This window comes from Pseudopodoces humilis, chromosome 3 (assembly GCF_049639895.1).
Source record: "Pseudopodoces humilis isolate 2021_Gansu_Grassland_sample_001 chromosome 3, ASM4963989v1, whole genome shotgun sequence".
Taxonomy (NCBI): domain Eukaryota; kingdom Metazoa; phylum Chordata; class Aves; order Passeriformes; family Paridae; genus Pseudopodoces; species Pseudopodoces humilis.
Genome location: NC_142202.1, coordinates 21,841,355 through 21,861,405, shown reverse-complemented (window position 1 = coordinate 21,861,405; position 20,051 = coordinate 21,841,355). Strand labels below are relative to the sequence as shown.

At 38.7% G+C, this 20,051-nt stretch overlaps 1 pseudogene; it reads left to right on the top strand.

The window, feature by feature from the left end:
• Positions 1–20,051, top strand: part of LOC106628194 (uncharacterized) — a 30,207-nt pseudogene that overhangs the window by 403 nt on the left and 9,753 nt on the right.

Below are 20,051 nucleotides of genomic sequence, written 5' to 3'. Positions count from 1 at the left end.
TACATCTATTGGATAGAATGCCAGAAAGCTGGAACGTCTTTGAGCAGAGTTTTTTGCTATTCAGAAATGCTAAAATAACCTTAAGCTGTTTAAAATTATGTAAATCTAGTCTGGATTTATTGCAGTCTACAACTTCTTCGTGAGGGGAAGAGTAGGGGTAGGTGCTGATCTCTATGGTGACACTGACAGGACCCGAGGGAATGCCCTGAAGCTTGGATATTTGAAGCTGGATATTAGAAGTTGGATATTAGAAGTTGGATTTAGTTGTATATTACAAGAAGGCTCTTCAGCCAGAGGGTGGCTGGGCACTGACACAGGCTCCCCAGGGAAGTGGTCACAGCGCCAGCCTGACAGAGCTCAAGAAGTATTTGGACAATGCTGTCATGCACATGGTGTGACTCTTGGGATGTCCTGTGCAGGGCCAGGAGTTGAACTCAATGATCCTTGTGGGTCTCTTCCAACTCAGCACGTTCTGTGAAAATCGTCCTTTAAAACCAGTGCAAAAAATTTCTCATAGTTATTTAAAAAATCGCTCATGAAAAACTGTCAAAGTCATGGAAGCTCTCCTGTCCCACCACATAGGAACACCCATGCTACATCATGCACAAAACAAAAAAATATAATGGCTTAAAACATAAAATTTGGAAACGGCAAACTGTGGGTCCACATCCAAACGCTGAGCCAGCAAATACTGTGGTTACATGAAATGGCACTGAGTAACGCCACAGGATACTAATGTCATTATATACATTTTAAGAACAATACAGTGTATTTTCTAGCATTATTTATGATAAGGAATGAGGCCAAGGTGCAGTTCTGCATTCAATTTAATCTCTATCCATGTAGCTGCAGCTGTGACTGAAACAGGACCTCCTTCAGCAAAGCATTATAACATAATAATATAGAATCATCATGGCCTGGGGTGGAAGGGACCCTGAAGATCATCTTGTTCCAACCCCCTGCCATGGGCAGGGACACCTTTCCTGAATCAGGTGTGAAAAGGAACAGTAGTATGTCCTGACCTAGAAATTTAGCAACAGGACAGAGTAGCTCCTCATTTTGCATCTCCACATGGTCTCAATTATTTCCCAATTTTGTTTCGGCTTTGAAATAGGTTTGAGTAGGTGTCATGCTATGGCTGAATACTTATGAAATATTCTTCTATTACTCTTCAGAAAAATTGAAACCTTTACTTTTATCATCAGGAGGCACAAAAACTCCTGCTGTCCATTATAAAAATTTTATAGACTTCTATCTGTGGAGAGTGTATTACCATTACAGGAAAAAATGAGCAAATGGATTCTACAATGTAAAGACATTCCAGTTTTGTAATTAATGAGTAACAGGGTGATCTAAAGGGTTTGTGTTCATTACTGATTTCAATTAGCTTGAAAGGAAATCCTCACCTGCACCATTAGCATAGTGAATAAATTATGGCACTACACAATAAAAATGACAGGCAGTACAGTATGTATTATTCAGGCTGTAAGCTTCATTACTGGTTTCAAATATCTCCATTTCAAACTTCTGTACTTTCAAATTAGCAAAAGGTCATCGTGCATTCCCACTGCTATCAATGGGAGCCTTTCTATTTATGTTTCAAAAGAAATATATTAGGATTTCAATACTATGTTTTGTCTAGGGATGTCTGAAACGTTTCTTTAGAAATGTTGGTTTGAATCAGAGAAATGTCAAAATTTCATGCTTCAAAAGCCAGCAGCAGAGTCATTTTATTTTTTTATTATACTTATTAAGGGCTGGATAATTTTGAGAAAAATGCATTTCTAAAAGTGGTCATTACAATTTTTAACAGGCCCTCCATTTTCTTTCTTTCTGATTTTCACACTTAGAAAAATTGTAAGATTTTTTTTCCTTTTATATATGGACAAGTGAACCCAGACATGAATAATTCCAAAAATACATATCAAGTTTGAAATGAGGGCCTCTTTTTTCATGTATTGTGTTTTAAATTTTGGTCTCTAGTTCAGGAGCAGCTCTCAGATTTCTAGTCCTGAAAATACATGTGCTGACTTCAGGCCCTCAAAAGCTACCAAATAGTTCTCAATAACATATTTATAATTATATAATAATATTGTTATATTATATTATATATATAATATATAATGATAAATAGTATATAAAAATATATTTCTATATATAATATATATTATATTATTATATACAATATATAATGTATTATATATAATGTGTAATAATCTATAATATATATTAACAATATTATAATACAATACTATTATATTATTAATTATATTGTTATAATATTATTATAATATTGCTTCTAATATTATATTCTGCTGGTTTTGGTTTTGTTTTGTTTTTGTTTTTTGTTTTGTTTTGTTTTTTAACACCAAGTTTCACAAATTATTTCCCAGAACTGAAACAAAATAAAAGTACTCTTTGGTAGTTGCCCACTGAAGTTTTTCAGTTTTGATGACATCTGTCATTTGTGCTGTAAGGAGTACATTTTCCTCGTTTTCCAGGACCTAGTTATCTGACAAAATATTAAGTGCTGAAGATAAATAGTATGGTAGGCAATTTGATATTTCTCTTAAGATATTTTCTTTTTTGCATGTGGAAATAGGTAAAAATAAATGTGTAACACTTTGCTGTGAAAGTCCAACACAATATAATTGCACAGATTGACAGCAAAAAAAAGTGTGGTAAAGTACTGAAGGAAATTAACTTATGTTTCTGGCAGCTTTTTTTTTGTTTTCCAATCAGATAAGATTGCACAGGTTCAGAAAGTGAAAATAAGCTCAATAGGAAAAGTACTGAAAATAAAACCATAAAAATGATTAATAATGAAAAATAAACACAGTTTATAAAAATAATTAGAAAAAAAGCTGATAAAAATGTTGAGTTTTTTCCTTTTCAAAGAGGTGAAAGACATGTAAAGTCATAGTCCAGGATCTCAGAAATGTGCCAAAGTCTTCTAGAAAAAAAAGGAGGAACTGGGTATTCAATATTAGACAGGTAAGAGATCCTAGAAATATTTTTATATGACAACAAGGGGACTCATAAATACTGGAGTGACTGAGACAATGACTGCTTTATTTGAGTTCATTTTCAGCACAGAAATAGTTTGGTGTTTTAATGTTCAATTGCATTTGTCCTTACATGTCTTTATGCACATGGGGTTTTCCCCCTCCCTTTCTCCCATTTGGTCCATGCCCAGACTTTTTACATTCACCCAGGACTGCTGTGCACAGATGACATAATTTTTTGGTAATGTTATAGTTACTGACTTAACAACAAAATCATACACAGGATCAACAAAAACATATAAAATACCGGGATACTAGAGAGAAACACTCTAAAAAGTACCAGAGGATAAAATTTCCCCCTATTGCTTTGTGAGAGAAACAACATGTTAATTGAAGAAATTCTGCACAACACAGCCATGGACAGGACAGCAAAGGAGCAAAATTTAGCAGCATTAATTATAGCACTTGAGACCATGCTATTTTTCATCTTTTGTGATGTTTGAATTCAAAGGTGAGTGAGACTCCAAGAGCAATGTGTGCAGCAAGGCAAGCTCCACTGAGGGAGTTTGTTGCAGTAGCTGTACTTTGAATGTTTTGCATTTCAAACCATCCAGGTGAGGAAAACATAAACCCACCTGAAATAAATTCATCAGCAGGTCAAGTCTTTACACAAAGGACTGTAAAATTGACAAGCTAAGAGGATAGGAATCAATGAGGAAGAGACTGAGGAGAAAAGACACACTTTTACATTCAGAGGGGAGCATATGAATTCTACTAACTCCAGGTTATTATCCATTCCTTATGTTCTGTAAAGTAATATTTAAGTACAGTGCACAGCTGAACATTTTGAAAGCATGCAATTACTTAGCTCTCTTTCCTGTAATGAAACTAACAGCCCTATATGTTATATATGTCTTCATATATATGCTAATTTTCAAAATAGTATTCATTAACCTTAAGAACAGAAAGTGCTTGAATTGATCTTTAAGGCCACTATTTAAACTTAATTTAAACTGATTAAAGACTGATTATTCAATGTGTATAGAACTTCAAAAGTGAAATTACAGAGTGTCCTGAAATCCTTAATAAGTCAAAATTTAAAGAATTGGAATTGTCTCTAAGGAAGGGTTCTAGTATGATAATCCATGATTTCTGTTGGCTTACTAAGTCCATCCTAGGAAAGCGGACAAGTTTAGGATCTGTGCCTCAATTTATCCTCTTTTGAAAGGGAAACCTTCCAGATTAAAATTCATGTCTAGGAGCTCTCAAAATCCTCAAAAAATGCTTTAAGTGATACAGTAAGTAAATATTTTGCTTACTTGAGCTGCCTGATTTTTTAAAAAGCAACAATATTGGAGTTTCTTATTGTGGAACAGCCAGTCTCAAATGTTTTTCCATTAATTCATTTGTACTTACAATCCCCTCAAATATATTGGGAGAAAATTTTTCAAGTGTAGCCATCACCAGATTTCCGTGCACCATTATTGTCCCAGATATTTTCATTACCAGTTCAGTCACTATTTCTTTAACTCCCAATGTCTACAAACCCATGTAGACATAATCCCAGTAATACAATTCCTCCCTACCTTGTTTCTCCTGTGGGAGAAAAATGCACAGAATTCACATTGAAGTTGCATCATGAGCAATGATGGCAGAATCTCTTCCAGGTTCTCTCCCAGGTCATCACACCTGCAAAATGATGTGCAGCTCCAGCTTTCCCTGAATGCAGCATCTTTCTTGGAAAGGATGGTCCTAAGAAAGTGTGGTAGTATGGAGAGCCTCTGGGAACATAGCAAATGTAGTCACCTACCTTTGCTGAGAGCTCTAACAAGTGTCCTGGGGCAAGAGGCCTTCATTTTCAATCACATGGTGATAAAGTTGAAAATACTGACATAAAAAATTATTGGAAGAAAGAAGTGGCTTGAGATCGTGAAATATTTTTTTAAGATTTGAAATGTTGTGCTGATTATCCTGTCACCAAAATTCTGAGATAAATTGTAGCCAGGGAAATGTTAGGAATTGTGACAGCTTGGGAAAATCACTGACATTTTATGCACTCTGTGCAGTATTTTGCCTTTTACATTTTTAACAAAATTATGTACTTAGCTAAGGACTATTCTCCTTGCTTCCACAAGTGGCAGAGCAGTGTCAGGGAGACTGTCACCAGGGTTTTATTTGTTTCCAGTAAACAAAGACTGATATTCATCCTTCTGTTACTCTGCCTCTCAGAGTCCTCTGGTTAAAGAGTCTTTTCCACTGTGCTGTCTCTCTTATTAAGCTTTGAAATAAATTGTTGTACGCATCAGTGGAAGGCTTTATAAATAAAAGAGAGAATTACAAGAGTAGGAGGAACAAAAATGAAAGAAAGCTTTCTGGCATTTTTATGTTGACAACCTATGTTTTCAGGAAAGTATATAGTAAATGAAGCACTTACACTGCATAAAATCCACAAAAACTCTGTGGGTTTCCTAAATCCAAATGTTTTTAAATCAAAAATTTGTCATGTGCCTCAGTAGTGTGCAGAAAATTGTGCTGTGAAAGGCCAGTGTCCACAAAGGAGACAGAGGAGTCCTGCAAGAATCTGTGTCACCTTGCCTTGCCTTGCACTCAGGAAAGTGTAAGCTACAGTTGTAACAATCAGATTGTGAGACCACTTCAGATGGCAAGGATTTGTATCTGTGGACTCAAACTCACAGGGGAATCTGGGCTGCTTGTTTCTTAAGTCTGACATTCTGTTTTGCAGTCAGTGACTTTTAAGGTGGGAGAGGGAAGGATTTCTTACAGATTTTTTGTTTGAGTGTATAAATAACAACATTTTAATATATGTGAATATAGTTATTATATATATAATAATTCACATATAATATATGTGAATATAGTTATAAAATAATTATTTTTTTCAGTTATGTTGAGGACCTTGAGATCCATGAAACAAGGGATTCTCTCCTAAACTCAGGGACTGACAAAATATAGGGACAGAACAAGGGGAAGTGGCTTTAAACTGAAAAAAGGCAAGTTTAGAACAGCTATTGGGAAGATATTCTTCAGTGTGGCAGTGGTGAGGCACTGGCACAGGCTGCCCAGAGAAGCTGTGGATGCCCCATCCCTGGATGTGTTCAAGGCCAGGATGGATGGAGCTCTGAGCAACCTGATCTAATGAAAGGTGTCCCTGCCCATGTCAGGGGAGGTTGGAACTGGATGATCTTTAAGCCCCCTTCCAACTCAAACCATTCTGTGATTCTGTCAGGATTGTTTGGGTGAGTCACACTGAGCTCACAAGCCACAAGTTCAGCACTGTCAGTACAGGGACATTTGGTCAGAGCTCTCGGTTACATCCCCTGCTCTCTCAGGTGAATTCCCCAAAGGGACCTTAGCACCTCCATTATGAATGGAGCAAAAAGTATATTCTCTGCATGAGTCAGTGGCAGTGACACCAAGTGTGCACACCAAATGTGCATCCTTGTGTCTGCTGGCAAGAGAAACTGAAGTGCTTTAACAGTGCTGATACTCACAAGGCTTCTGGTCACCCGCAAGAGGAATGGGGCAGTGTCCCTCTCTGAGCCACCTTCAGTGTGTGAACTCAGGAGACATTCCTACCATGGTGACACAATAGTTCAGATTATATTTTGCTGGTCTGTCAAAACATATTTTGTTTGATTTTTTGTGCTTTCTGTGGGAACTGTTTGACAATGACAGCTGGCTAGGAAGACTTAAAGTGGTGCATAGAATCTTAGGTAACAAAGTTGGAGACTATGGCAAATGAGCCACGTCAGTACATCAGTCAGTTTGGAGCCTTCACAGAAGAGCTGTGACATCTGACTATAAAGGAGACTTTCTCTTTTGCAGCTATATTTGCTCCTTTTTAAGCTGGCTTCACAGTTAACCAAGATTTCTCTATCCTTTTTCATGTCCTTTTTCCATACTTTTTTTTTTTTTTTTTTAATTTCAGTTTAATTGCAGTGTCTCTGGGTTTCTAAGACTTTGTGGTTTGTACCATACTGAGAGAGTTTCTGGGTCAGAAGACCAGTCTCAGCTTTATCACACTTCAGTGCTGTATATGGTAAAAATTCCTAAAACCATAAGTGAAAAAACAAAACAAAAAATCCCCACTTATCAGATAAAGCCAAGGAAAAAAATTGGATTTACAATCTGCTTCTGCTGAAGGTTTCATTTCTCCTATATGTGCAATTAAATATTCAAATGACTTGTTGAAAATTGATATAATTATTTCTAATTATTCTTGGTTAGAGTCCTAGAATTATGTGATTACATCTAGATGCATCTATATGCAGGAGGTACAGCCTAGATGAGGAGGAAATGTCATTTTATTTTTCAGTTTATTAATTTTTACTAGCTAAAAAGATTCACAAAGTTTAATTTTCATGATCCTAAAAGAGGTTTGCTGAACTTACCTTTATTACATTTCTTTTTGTAAGTTAAGTAGTAAAACCTCTGCAGTTATGGAGACAAAATTTACTGTTTGGTTTTTTTTTTAATATTTAGGAAGATTAAAAAACACCTTAGAGTTGTGTGATTGATATGCAAGTAATGTGTGTGTTTCCTTTCTACAAAATCAAGCCTGTAGTGTTGAGTAGGTTATTCCTAGGAGAATATAACCATTGGAGAAGCAGCAGTTAAATCAAAGTTAGTTTGTTTCTATTCCATCTCAGCCTTTGCCCTTCTCTTGTGATACCAATTTGAATTTCACATTTCCTTCTACAGTAAATTCAGCTGTGTTCTTATGATTGTCTAGCACAGGTGCTTAATCAATTTCAATATGTATCAGATAAGCATCTGAACTTGATGATTTTTTTTTTTTTTTGACATCTTTATTAAATGCCATGGCAAAGCTACTGGGTCTGACTGTGCTACAGCAGAGAGTAGTGTAGGCTAGGACTGACTGCTGAAGTGAGATCACTCTGCAAGCAAAGTGCAAAATTGATTGTAAAGGTCCTTAGTTAAGACCATGTTTATTAAAAACGTGCATTGAGTTTACTGGTGTTGTGTCTAAGAGAATTCTATCTTCTTATATGAGTGAATGCTACATCTAAACAAAATAGGTCCTGTCTACCAGCAGCTTGCACAATTGGGTAAATTCCTGCTGAAGCAGGCAGAAGCTCCCTGCCAGTTTAAGTCCAGGTTGGAAGTATCTTTTTAGGAAATGGGATATGCTGTGCTGCCATAGGTTCACCAAAAGAACAGTGAGGAAGATTTCAGCATGCTGGAAAATAGGGGCATGACCTCTGGTGGCAGAGGAAAGTTCTGTGCAGATTTTAATGCTCAGAGCAATGAAACCTCAGCTGGAAAGCACTTTCTGCAATGAGGCTTCTCACTTACTCATGCTTTCCAAGAAGATAAAGCATCCATTTCTGAAATATCTCATCCTCTTTAAGTTACTGAAGAACCTCAGGCACAAATTTTAAAGCCTGATCTATTGAGAAACCTCATCAAGCCCAAATCACATCAATACCATTACCCTTTTTCCCATCTAAACTACAGCAACCACTGTCAGACATAGCAAAAAGTGTCTCTGAAGTAAGGCAAACTACAGAAACACGAATCTGTAATTTATGTATGGCCATTAAATAACAATGGAAGAGAGTTCCAGCTCCTTTTGGCACAATTTTCTAAAATCTTCAATACAAATCAGCCCAAACTTAACGAGACACTGTTCCAGTCCTGATGTAACTGAAGATGAGAAATGTTCCCAATAACCCCAGTGAAAGAGGCTTCATAGGAGGAGCCAGACGGGAAGACAGCAAGAACTTCTCCTCTTATTGTAAAGTCATCTAACAGTGTTGTTTCAGAAATTTTGAAGTCACTCACCAATACCAAGAGTAAGGATTATAAGAATATGTTAATACTTTCATCTCTTAGTTCTATTGGGAGAGCAACTGGAAATTCCTGTCTTTAAGGGAGATGCTCTGATGATCTATAATGGTCAAGTCTGCCTTCTATATGTAATGAGGCATGAAGATTTTTTAGCAGAAATTAAAATTTCTGGCCACCACATATTGCTTATGAAGACCATGGTTTGGCTTGTTCCATGTAGTTCTATCTGTAATCTAACTTTCAAAGTTTCACATCCACTGCTATCAAGGGAGGATGCTGTGAAACAGAACATAAAATACCTTACAACATGTGCTACCTGCACACACCAGAAGAAGGCATGTAATGAAATGCATTTCACACAAGATGGCTGCCATCTCTCAGCCCCAAAACTGGTCATATGTTTTAATATTTAAAGAAAACAATGCCAGCAGAGACACAGTGTGACCCCCTATTCCTATTCTGTTTGGACAACGACAGAGTTTAGTCCTCATCAGTCCTACATTTTTCTTACTTAGTAGCAAAAGGGGAAGAGAAAATGGTGCTCATCTATTGCAAGTAGAATACCCATGTGGTTTTTGGTAGCAGATACTGAAGGAATGGGTTTTCATACCAGACATCTCAAATAGCAATGCTTCATTTAATTGTGCACTGGCCATAATACATGGTCAGATTTTGCAATGTTAAAGGTGACCAGTGTGAGATAGATGGGCTAGAGACAGTATTTTCCATGGAGCAAGATCCATAAATAGTTGTAGTAGTATGTTAACAGAGACACTTGTCACTGTTGGTACTCTTGACAATGCAAGTATATGATATCCTATAGTTCCTTGTAAAAACACACAGAAACCTCATAACAATCCTTTGCTTTGAGGAATGAATAAACTGTTAAGCCAAGAATATCAGTTATATCTGATGCAACTGAACATTAGGAAAATAAAGGCCGTGTGTAGAAGAGGATGAGGAGACAGAAATTTTTTTCAGAAAGCAAATATTCTGGTATATAGTACATAATAGTGCAGCACTCCATGGTGTCCCTGAGTTTAAATTAAAAGAAACTGGCTTCCCGATTTTCAACAAGGAAGATTTGAACTTTGGAGCTGCTGTACAAGTGTAATACCCATACCTTTAGTGAGGATCTTGGTATGTGGGTTTCCCAATGACAATAACAAAAAAATGGTTTTGAAAACAAGACAGTTCAAATGGAAGCATCTGGAGTGATATTTTCTACTGCAAAGGTTTAAAAGCTGATGTTTTCTTTGCATAAACTGATTTTTTTTGTTTGTTTGTTTCCCTGTGGAAATATACCATAACTGATCATATCACCTATATATTTCTCAGTCTCTATGTCTCTTGCTGTCCTACAAATTCCAATAAAATAACTCAGCAGAGAGGGAAGAAACATCTCAAAGTGTTCAACTATGTTATTATACCAGAGTTCACATGGATGACAATGATGATGATGATAGTGATGGTGGGTGGGTTCACTGCTGGGAAGACCTTGCTTATTGTGTACTCTTGAGACGCTAGAGAATTTAACTATGAGATACAAATCCTCAGGAATATGAACTTCATTAGCTCCACTGTTTCCTGAACTACATGTGTTATTGATCTGTGGTATTTTCTCAAACAAAACTGAAATCAGTTCTACTGGTATTGCAGTAAGGTGGTTACAGTGAGTAAGTGCTTTCATGTGGAGAAAATGCATGGTACTTACAAGCTTTTTAGACAAATGGAGAAAGGTGCAACACAAACTGATTTTTGGAAGATGAAATCAGACAGATTAGAGGGAAAGGTACAGATTTTTAACTGAGCAAGTAAATTGAGGAGCAGACAACTAATGTGGTGTTCTCTGATTTTTTAATGCTTACTGATCAGGACACTGTTTCTTTTTGAAAGATAAACTTTAACCAAAGTTGTATCTATATTAGCAGGGTGAAATCTTCTCATCAGAAAGTTAAGACAGATGGCAGCATGTTTCTTTCTGGTTTAAACTTTATGAGCAAGTAAGAGGTGGGCAGTGGGGCTTGTAGGGACACTGTCATTAATGGATATAACAGAAGGGAAATAACTTGGCTGCATATAACTCTTTAAGGAACTCACTGCCTCATCACATCCCTTCTGTAAGGCAGGGCCCATCTATGTCTCTAGAACATTTACATTTGAGAGATACATTTTAGCAAATTTTGCTTTCATGCTCATGTATGTTTAAATATTTTCATCTGTTCTGATTTGAAACAATCAGCAAACACTGTGGTTAGAAGTATTTAAAGAGCAAGGTGGCCACTGTTCTTTTTTCTCAAAACTTTTAAACTTTATTTCTGTAGGAGGCTTTCAGGAAGGCACTTAATGACATCAATATGACCTCTTGCCTAGGCAGCACCAGCTTCTGAGTGTAACTCATTATGGAAAAGACAGACACAATACATTCAGATTAATAGGAGAAAGCAGAGAGACAGCAATTGCAGGACTGGTACAGCCAATACGCTTATGAAAGCTTGTCCTTTGCTTCACATTTTGTTTAAATAGAACTACCTTGAGAAGGAAATTTCAAGACCAAAAGTATATACATATAATTTTATTTATTTATTTCTGCAACAAAAGATTTGTTTGCCTTTAGTGGCAGTAATTTAGGCTGTCTCTTAAATCTAGCACAGCCCTTTACTGAAGGACTCCTCCAATACTCACAGTGTATTTGCCTTTTCTATATTTCACCCATGATTCTGAATGCCATCCTGTAGCAATAGCCTGATTTTTCCCCTCAGAGCCCACACTGGTGTGCTGACTAGACACACATTACCCTCACTGCAGAGGAGAGGTGTGAAGCTGTGACTGGGAAACCAGGCTCAGAGCACTTCAGTGAGCGAGCTAAGGACACCTATGATCAGAGACAGGGGAACTTTTGCAGTTCCTGTGTAGCCACAGGCAGCAGGCAGGCTCAGCACTAAGGTCACAGCACTGTGGCTCGTGGTGCCTATCACAACATGAGACTCAGCTGCTGGTGGCAGCACAGGAAGTTCAAGGCTAATCTTCCAAGTGGAGGAGAAGAAACAGATTGTGATTTTCCAGGTCACTGAAGCTGTTCCTGTCATGTTCAAAGGGGAGTTATTCTGGCACTCAGCAAATCCAGCAACAGAAAATGTCAAAAGCTACCTGGAAATATCTGGGACCAGAGGGAGAAACTGCTGTATGGAAGATCTCAGGATTTTCTGGGGGAATTACCTGTCAGTTGGATTATTTGCCCTCAGTCTTGTGACAGCCAATAGGGGGTAAAAAAGTCACTGCAATAGAGGATAGTTCTGTATTTTTATCTTGCTATCTTTTGTCAGGCTTTCTTAGAAAGGCTGGACTACACTATCAGAAATTAGAGGCACCTCAGAGTGCTTAGGGAAAATGCCCAATAGGAACAGAACTCAGTTACAGGTTATGGCTATGCTTCACTTGTCTGTGCACAGAGTGGACCTTCAAACAAAGTGATGACACCCATAAAATGAGCAGGACTGCCTAGAGAAGCTAAGTGCATCAGGAATGACTCTGAATTGAGTGAGGACAATCTCCTAACATAACTAAACTGACACCAGTCCTTGTCATTAAGGGCTTAATGTTTGAGAGAACATTATGTCAGATTCATATGTGATTGTTACACCACATTCCAAACCCACTGCTAAGGATGACTGGAAAACATGAAAAGCAGTTCTGGTCTGGCTGACTGTGCCTTGAGCCAGCAGCACTCTGGGGTATGAACAACCACTTGCTGATGGTTTTGGTCTCATGGTGCTTGCCAAGGCTTTTCCTAAAGGACACCACAGATCTCCTTCCTGTGCCAAACAAACTCCACAGTAGGTACCTTCTGCAGTTTGAAGTGATACGTGACTGGCACTCCATCAGAAGATGACTTGATGGGAACTGTGGTTATTGTCACAATCCAACCTCTTTCCTACAAGTCACTACAGCTTATTCAGAGTAGGGCACAGCAAAAAGCTTTTGCAAGACACGCAAGACATTTCTGTTTCCAGGGTAATAATTTCTGAAAGCTTCTGCAAAGCAGAGGGAAGAAGGGAGGAAGGGAGGGAGGAAGGATGTCCCTGTCCTTGGGAGAAATTCTTCCCCATTTAAGTTGTCTTATTGCTGGAAAAATTGATCAGTGTTTCTTTTATTGGTATTATTTCATGGCCCGGCAGAGTCCCTTTAAATGCTGTCAGTAATTCTTCATTGCCCTTGCTGTCTGCCACCTCCAGAATACTCATCAGCAACTGCAGCTACCTATCAGCTACCTATCAGCTGTTACACAACCATCTGTGCAGCTTTGGATTATGTTTTGTTTTTTTTCCTTCCAGATTGCTACCATCCTTCTGGAAAGAGAGAAAGGGACAGAATGTTATAGTAATGCTACACTGTAGGGTGATACATTGTAGCCACTGTATACCTGAGACAGTTTAGGGTAATGGCTGCTGACACCTCAGGCAGTCTACAGTCCCCAAAAGTCTGTAAAATTAGGGTGATTACAATTATTGTGGTATGTGACAAGTGCTTAAATCCATGGAGAACTGCTCTTTCTGAATGTGAAATCTGATTTATGTGATACTTCATTCAGTTTTGGAGGGGCTGAAACTCAGAATCTGAGACTATTTTGCTTCCATTTTGGTGATTTCAGTATCATCTTGTATTTATCTTGGAGCCTGGAAATCTTTAATAAAATCCAGATTGGAACGAATTTTGTTGATCACATTGATCTGTAATTGCCCTCTCTTTCTCTACTTAAAAACAGAAAGAAAACATTACTTGTATTGTTGAGTAAAACTAATTTCAAAAACCCTGATTACTTCTGTCTGGCTTTCTGTTAGAAGCTTATCGCAACATTAAAAAGGATGAAGAGACATAACAGGCTCTGAGAATCAAAATTTGAGAGCAGTCATGCAGACCACTGATGAATTAAAGCAGAAGAAATAGGGGAATTTTCTAGAAAATAGATGCAGAGTTTCAGTGAGAAAAAGATGCAACCCTGATGTAGGTTTGCAATGTCAGCTAAAAATAGCATTTTTGTGGTCAAAAGTGGTCAAATGCATGTTTAGTTTCTTAGATAATTTGATTCACAGAATATTAGTTTGAATAAATACAGGGCTCCAAAGCTCTCTGGACCTGATTCCTCTTCGTCCTCAGGGAAGTACCCACATGGTGTAATCCTAGTGAAGACAGCAGCTTTGCCTGAGTCCCTGGGGCATGGTGCTCATCCCTCCGCACACAAGTGCATGAAGTCCCTTACTGGCTGCCATCCTGAGAATCTGTTAATTCAATTTCTCAGTGATTTCCAGCATTCTCTCTGATCCTCTAAGTCCTGGGAGTTCAGGGAGTTAATGTGTTCTCTGCAAGAGGTGATTATTGTATTAATTAGTCATGCTCCAAAGCTTTATATGGGTAAGGCTGAAGCATTTAAAAGTCAAAAGTTACAATGCCACTTCCTAGAATTATGTCAAAGTGACCCCACAAATAAAATCCTCACTGGAATTGCTCAGGAAAAGCAATTCTCCCTCTGGCCACAGGGAGCCATACGGCCACCGCTGTGAGCCCAGGGAAGAAAGCAAGGGAGAGGGCAAAATCCATCGAGCCTGAATAGTCCCTGGCAGACGAGTTTGCAACAGGGGTTGTTCTCTCCTTGAGATCACCCCATCAGCTACACCTGTTTTCTCCCCAGCACCTGCTGGGATCTTGCGCTGTTGTTAGCCTGGCACACAGAATGCATGGATAGCAAAATACTTGTACCCAGAGTAAGTAATTAGTGCAGACTGTCACTGTAATTTCTAAGTTACTTTTTGACTGCAATTTTAAGGTCACTTTGCAAGATGGAGAATGACCATTAATCTGTGAAGCCCTAAGTGACAGCAGCAGTTGCTTGACTCCAGGTTTTGTGTGATCACCCCCAGTATAGAACTCTTAAACATTTAATTCTCCCTGTACCAGTAGCATTCTCAGTAACATTACAGATCAGAAGGTCTTGTCATTATCTCACACTTTATGCATCTAAGATAGTTCTGGTATTAATGTAAAGGTCTGGTAGCACTCAGCTTTGTTGTGCCTTCTAGACAAGAGCGTCACATTCAACTCCCTCAGCACCCTCAGCTTCTTTCTCAAGATCCCTACCTGGCTCACAGACTCACACTGCACCTTCCCAGCGTCTCCTTCAATGTGTTTCCACAAAATTTCAATTTAGTAAGCCTGGAGATTCAATAAAAGCTCCTGTATACCTTTTCTTGTGAGGGAAGGAAAAAAATTTAAATGAACCAGTAGCTCAACAGAAAAGCATCCAGGGAATTATTCAGGTCTACTGAAGGATCAGTTTCCCTTGTTTTCAGCCTGTCCTTATCTTTTCCTTTCTCCGGACACAGTATGTGCACTACAAAGGTAGAAACAAACTTCTTTGGGGATTTAAATTCTAACTAGGCATCTAAATAGGTAATTTTTCATTTATTCAGGTCCTTAACACTCCTTGTCATGCTTACATGCTTACACTTACCAGAGTGTGTAAACATGTTGAGATGTTGCCTAGGAGTTCAAATATAGAGATTGATTTGGACTAGAAGATCTGCTGCACTGATTCTCACTGTGCCAGATTAGAGGAGGAGTGCTGATAATGCTGTGGACCTGCCTGGTGTCACATGCCAAGTTAACTGTTGGTCCAGAAACTCAGCCTGATAATGCTTATTATTAGTCTGATTTTGCATCTACTGTTCTTTGCTGCTCTCAAGTCAGAAGTTTATCTGCTTGGAGGTGCAGATTTAGCCTGTAAAATCAAATTACATTGTCTCAGTCCAAACATAGCCTCAACTCCAAACATCCCCAGCTTTGTCTGAAAGCTGATACTTCCTAAACAAAGAGCTCCCTCTGTTTCATATATCTAGTGGAGATAAAGTGTATAGAGCAAGCACTGTTTCTTGGAGGACTTTAAAAATGCTCTCTGACCAAATGATATTTGACATTTCCTTTGCCACTCTGCAAGGCTCCTCAGGGAGCTGAGCTACTCTCATTTCTGCCACAGAGGCAAAGCCACCATTTCACTTCCCTCAAGCTAAGCAGTGTATGATGGGCAACAATTCAGAATTAATTTGACAGTAATGGAGTTGACAGCCATTACTGTGAGGTATTTCTGCTATGAACATTGTCATCCTGTCCTTGTTTCACACATACCCCACATTCCCCCCCCCCCCCAAGTTTTGGTGTTACAAGGAATCTCTGAGCAGCAGATAACCCCATACACAATGCACACACATATACCCTGCTGTCCAGACACAGCAGCAACTTTGGACTCGGCTCCTTTGGATACAGCAGCTGTAGCTTGGAGGAACAGAACAACCCCATCAGCATGGGGCTTCAAAGTACATAACGCACACAGGTCCATGGGAAGGGGCAATTCCTTCTAAATAGGAGTCAGGCCTAGAATCATAAACTAATTTTATTTAGAATGAATTTTTGGAATTCGTGTGATCCAATATCTTGCTAAAATTGTAGAATATCTTAGGCAAAAATGCTTATTATTTTCTTTCTGGCTCTCTTTCTAATTAAAATGCATAAAAGAAACTGGCAGTGGAAGGATGCATTCTGTATACATGACTAGAAAAAAAGAGTGCAGGTTAAATTAAAAATATATGCAGTTCCTTTCTTTCTAACACAGGTATCAGTGCAGAATGAATAGTACTGAGACAAATATAATTATAAAACAGACAACTGGCTACAGTCACTACACAGTATTGGAGTGGATCCTCTTCCTGTCTGCAATTATTTGATGTATTAATTCCCACATTGTAATTTGGGTCTTCCAACCCTGAGAATGAGGGCAAAGTTCTGAAATAATGAATGGCATAGGGTGAAGAAAACTGAGCAGCAGTCTCTTTAATATTGCAGTCAAAGCCACTTCACTTCCCTTGGACTTCTCTTCCCATTTCTCAAATAAAATGCAATTTCAACCTGCCTTGTGGGAGCTTGGCTCCTGCCATGCCGGATATCCCTGCTCAGCAGAGAGCTGCATTCCCCTCAGCCTGAAGCATTTACACACAGGAAGCATGGCACAGAGCTGCTCCAGGCTCACTGCCAGTGACTCGGACATGGCCTCTCCTTGATCCCAACCTGCTGGACATAATGAGTTTGTGCCCTTCCTGTGGAGAGCCAGGCTAAAGACAGATGCTGGAGCTGGTCACTGAAGATACCCAAACATGGCAAAAATGCCAAGATGTGTGAGGACAGGCATTGCAAGCAAGGACAGGTTCCTATCCAGCTGATGAAAGAAATTTCCTTAACTTTTAACGTCTCAGCAGCTGAATTTGTAAAATCAGAACTTAATGTTCTACTAAGGTATTAACACGAAGTCTCAGCTCCATTTAAGTCAATAGGAGCCTCATCTCTGACTTCACTCTGAATAGCTGGTATAGGCTTATTTCAGTAACTATCATGCATAACAATTAGTTTTATGATTTTTATCAGTAGGATACTTGGAATGCTTCAGGAAACAAAATGTTTCTGGGAGAGTTCTGTAAATGTAACTTCTACGAGAATAACAATACCACCTACCTGGTCTGATCTAATAAACAATGTTTGCCAGTTCCAGGTAGCAAATATCTCGGTGGAGTCAAACAGAACACAGTCAAGTAAGTCCTTCCTTTGCTTTATGCATAGACAACAGGAACATCAGTTATCCCACATGCTGCTGATAAAAATGGGGTGGTTTGTTTTTACTGAAACCCTCCCTGTTGGTTTCCTGTGTGGCCATGGGCAAGGCAGGCACAGGGGCTGTGTGTCACTTCTGTTTCTCTGGAATGAAACGAGCTCTGCTACCAACTTCTCAGGAGACAGGTAATGATCAAGATTTTGATCTTTTGATGAGCTGCAGCACAGAAGAGCAAGATGCTTTCATTATTTATATTCTCATACATTTTATCCTGTAGTAATTTATTGCACAAGCCAAGAATTATTCCTCAAAGAAGTGTAGAAGATAAATCCTCTAGGGCTGTTCTATGAGTGACAGAGCCGGGGAATGCTGGATTCCTACAGATTTGAGTTCTTTGCCTCCTGAATTCTGTTTCCTCCTCCCTTAATAAAAGCTCTGCTGCATGTTCCATGCAACACCCACTGGGTATGGAGAGCACATGCTGCAGTCACCACAGCCATCACAGACTGGCCAGCTGACCAGGTTAAATAAAATGCCTGTATTCTTTTTTTTTTTTCACCTGGGGGTCGTTAAGCTGTGGAGTCTGCCCTCTATATATTACTTTATGTGCTATTATTTTTTTCAGTAAAAAACCCTCTTAGGATCACACTTGCAGGATTTAAATGAAGCCGAAGATGGCAAATAGGCAAATAGGCATGAAATCTGTGGGGCAGAGTAAAAACAGATGAATCAACCACAAAAATCTTTTCCTTTTAGGAAACTGGGGATGTTTCTCCCACCCCTCATGTGTGGGATAGAAATGCAATATCAAGACTCACAGACAACCCGCTGTTGTATGGCAATAAAGTGCAATACAATTAGCTTAGGGCATTTTCATGTTTTAAAGATAGTTTCCCTATGTTGTCACAACAGGGTTAAATTCTTTTTCATGTTCTAGATAAGCATTTAATAATCTTAATATATCCTAATGTCTTAATGTAATCATTATAGATTTTCAAACCCCTTTGTTTGGGGATAATACTTACAGCATATTTTATTGAAAATTGCTAGTATGTTGGAGTGAATGGAGACTGTAATTTTGTCTAAAATTTCATAAGGAAAAATGTCACATATGGATAAACTACATTTCTAATGCCTTGAAAATATAAAGTATTGAGCCTAATTCTAAAGCTGTCCTTTTTACAATTGAATTTAGCTTTTTGGCCTTAAGATCAGTATTCCATTAAGTCACAGGCTGATGAAAGACACATAGGTAATAGGAGGAGCAGAAGCCTGTTCTTTGGCCTGGCTAACTGCAGACAGTCCAGATAGCTATTTTAATACATCTTACTCTGTTAGGAGAATTACAGTGTCATGCGTTTGTGCTTACAGCACTAGCACTAGCAAGGTGATAGGTAAGCTCAGTTTTTTATTTGAGTATGGTTTACCTAAACTAACAGGAGCACCCAGGAAAGCTGACAGCTCTAAAGACACCAGCTATAATGCAACTACATGGATATGACTCCACCAAGATTGGATGAGGAGACTGTATCTTTTCTTATTCAGTCCAGAAAATACAAGAATACAGAAGGCCAAAAGGCCTTCCCTAATGTCTTTAATGGAAAAATATAGTACATAATTATGTTACTCCTAATTAACAAAAGCTGGCTCTGAATTCTTCTGTTTAAGATGTGCTGGCCTGCACAGCCCTAAACTGACAGCTTTAACTCAGTACCTTCAGTAAGGGTGTGACCATGTGCTCTGGGCTTCTCAGTGGTTCAGATCACTGACTTTGCACAGTCCCTGTGAGATATATCCATCAATCCTGTCTCCTGGTGGCTCACACAGACAGCTTAGTCATGAAAGATTTCATTTTTTAAATGAAAAATTCAGATGAAGATTGCTGCTGTCTGTGATTCAACTGCCTGTGAAAAATAGCGATGTTGTCTAATATTCATTGTTTGAATAGTGCTGGTGTACTGGAGTGATAATCAAAGTAAAATCAATTGTAATTCTGACTGCAAATAAGGTCTCTATGATTAGGTGATCTGAGGACACAGTTTGTGGTTGAATGGGACATCCAGAAGAGAAGAGTAAGCTTAGAAGACATACCAGAAGGTGCAGGACCCCAATTTCAACCTCACTTGAAATTGAGTTGCTAGTCCTGTGTTTCTGAGGTGAAAGTCATGTTGGTCACATCCAGCGCAAAATGCTGACCCATTACCCATCCTCTGTAGTTTCACTTTAGACAGAATCACAGAATCTGGTTTCTCTCTGATCCCACCACAAGCTAATTCAGTGTATTTTGCTGGCAGAAAAGAGCTAGCTTTGATTTGGGTGGGCATGAGGTTTGTGTCAGTGCTATTCAAAGCAGAACACTAAAGCACAGGGAGGCAAAGTGACTTGGTAAGCCAGAGGGGAATCTCTTCCAAGTCTTTTCCAATACCAGTCCAGTAGAGTGACCACAAGGCTTCATGTGTTGCTTAAAATATTAAAATGGCCTCCAACATTTCAGTGTCAAAATCAATAGCATTCTGATGAATTGGGACATTAATTTTCTTCTCCCTCCCCCCTTCCCACAT